General features: G+C 41.4%; 1 pseudogene; it reads left to right on the top strand.

The window, feature by feature from the left end:
* Nucleotides 1-1349: 1349 nt before the first annotated feature.
* LOC120132460 lies at nt 1350-2257 on the top strand (annotated as a pseudogene).
* Nucleotides 2258-2973: the final 716 nt, after the last annotated feature.

Here is a 2973-nt window from a genome sequence, read left to right as displayed (position 1 = left end):
AACCGATCCGATTTAATTCGATCCGAAATCAACCGATCATATATTGACCCGACCCGATATCCGAATTGACCCGAATAAAATCGAAACCCGAAATGACCCGATCCGACCCTGACCCGATTTAATATATAACCGAATAAAACTGAAACCTGAACCTAACATGAATTAAATCTAAACCGAAATGATTTGGACCAAACCCGATCCGAATGACTCGTTTGCCACCTCTAGAGGCAAAAGTCTTTCTATAACAAAGGCCACTTGACTAAATCATAACAATTAGCCAATCATATCTAATAATCACAAATTGCTTAGTCTAGTCTTTATGTTTATAGCTAAATAGCACTTGTTGCTAGTTTAAGACCGCAGTAAATTAACATCCAATAATCCAAAACCAATCTTGATAGTGATAAGAGTCGATTCAAAAATCATTGAAGCCTGAAGTAGCTAGCAAAGTGAAATAATAAAGGACCGCAACATTAGGTTTCTGTCATCTTTATCACTAGAGGACCTTCAAGCCCGCACGACGTCACATGGGCTATAGTTCCATGGTTCTCCACCAAGAGGACCTTCAAATCTCACTTGAACTTTGTCTCTCGATATTAACAAATAACATAAACCACATATGTTTAATACTAGTAGTTAATTGTGTGTGAGGTTTCCCTGTTACTGATCTTTTAAAGTATTCTTGGAGTCAACGGTGGTCGTCCCAAATCCCAAAGAGAAGAGAGAACAGCCGGTGTTAGTGTAGCAAGGATTTGAGCAGCCTTTATGAACCATTCAGACGGAAAGGCAATGGCCTTTATTATTTATTTGTGCTCTTCTTTAAACATGTCACATACCCTAAATGACACAGACCCTTCATTACAATGACTTTTATTATTTTTCTTGCTAATAATCCTGTAAGCGGCCAATCGAAACGCTACATATATTTTGCTCCGCAATCCATACTGGTCTCGTTTCCGTTTCAGTTAAAGATTTCGAATTTCTAGAGCTTAGTTTCTGTTCCATCCTGCACTATCTCTTATAAATCTTTTGACAAAGTTTTGAGCATGGATAAGAAAACCTTTATTTTTTCTGTTGTACTAATGAAATGAATACTTTCCTAGGCCCTTGCAGTTTGAATTGACGGTTGGGGAATTATTTATATGATGAGGAGCCATAAGATTAAAACAGACTCCAAAAGAGTAATGATATGGAGCGGAAACGTTCCAACTGCATGATATAATATTGACATGTGGAATGGATGTTAGAACAAGTCGGGGAGCAAGCAAGAAATGTTGGCACATTCTCCGCTAGCCTCGAATATAAGTAAAGGCATAATGCCCAAGTGGTAAGGCAGGATTAAACAGGCTTTGTTTTAATCGGCTTTCCACACCGAAATGGCTGTGACTAGGAATGCTAAATCCGAAGCCTACCTCCTCTTCGTTGCTGGATTCTTCCTGCTGGCCTTGTCCACTACCTCTACAGCTTTAAACATCACCAAAGCGCTTGCAGATTACTCTGAGTACAGCAGTCTCGGCAATCTTCTCAAGCAGACAAAGCTGATCGAAGCAATCAACCATCGTCAAACCATTACCATACTAGCCCTGGACAACGATGCCATCAAATCCATCGCCAACAGGCCCAACGATGAACTTAGGGAAATCCTCATGAATCACATCATCCTTGACTACTTTGATAAGGAAAAGATCCAAAAGCTGGGAAAGAAGAGTGCTCTTCTCACCAGTCTGTATCAAACCACCGGCTCGGCTTCCAACCAAAATGGTTTCATCAACCTTACCAGGATAGCACCAGGAGATGTTGTGTTTGGTTCAGCCACCAAGGGTTCACCACTAGTTGCTAAGCTTCTGGGTTCCGTCATTTCCCAGCCTTTCAACTTATCAGTGCTGCACATTAGCACACCCATTGTGGCTCCTGCCTTTGGTGATCCCATCCTTCCTCCTCCACCACCACCGGGTTCCAAGCCACCGGCCTCTGCTCCCAAGAGGTCCAAGTCTAGCAGTACCAGTGCTCCTAGCCCGATGCCGAAGATGAATCTGCGAATGAAGATGAGGTAGACTCCCCTTCTCCATCCGATGCACCAGCTCCATCTCCTAAAGCCGCCAAGAGGAAGTCGCCCCCCAAACCGAACGATTCTGATGACAATGATGAAGATTCTGAAGCACCTTCTCCTTCCGCTTCCTCTAGGGTAGTGTGGTCATGGGTAAGCGTTGCAGTGGTGATTGGATTGATAGCCTTCTAAGTAAGTTACGCTACTTGATGACGTGGGGAGCCAAGCGAATTTTAGCATTATATTTTTATATTATAACGAAAACCGGGATTGAGGAAAGCCTATCCCCGTTATGAGAATAACCGAAACACAAAGGTATAATTCATTATTCCCATTTACCTGCTTTTACGATGTAATTGAGAATTAGTAAATTCCTATTATTTATGATAGAAAAATGGAAACCCTACATGTGTTTATCATATCCTTCCTGAGATAACGAAAGTACTTGCAACTCCATGCAAGCAAAAATGGTACTAATTCATTCCAAACTTATCAACTTTGTAAACAGCTTCTATTTTAAACTTTTTGAAATCTCAGTTCAACCACATCCTGCATTTTAAATGATGTATGCTAGTAGTCTAGCAGCACTATTGGAGTCTACAATATATGCATGGACAATATAATTAAAGAGGAAAAAGACCGTATGATTGGGCTTAAGAAAATGTGCAGAGCGGTTGACCCGGGAGTTTTCGACATTTAATAAGAGATGGATAATCGTGGCTAATGCAAAACTCAAATATCTGCATAGTTCCTAACAGGGGTGGTCGGGCCTTTTTTAGATTTCCATTCGACTGGAAAATCTTCTGCCCGCGGCTGCCAGGAATCATTCGTATCATCCGTCCATGCAGCTTGTTCCTTCATTATCATCCTTCAACCAGCCTAAACCCTCATTCTTTGGATCAAAACCCTCGAATCTATCCTCAAAC

Source organism: Hibiscus syriacus, unplaced genomic scaffold (genome assembly GCF_006381635.1).
Source record: "Hibiscus syriacus cultivar Baekdansim isolate YM2019G1 unplaced genomic scaffold, ASM638163v2 tig00001728_pilon, whole genome shotgun sequence".
Classification (NCBI taxonomy): Eukaryota; Viridiplantae; Streptophyta; class Magnoliopsida; order Malvales; family Malvaceae; genus Hibiscus; species Hibiscus syriacus.
This window is presented reverse-complemented; position numbering and strand designations above follow the sequence as displayed.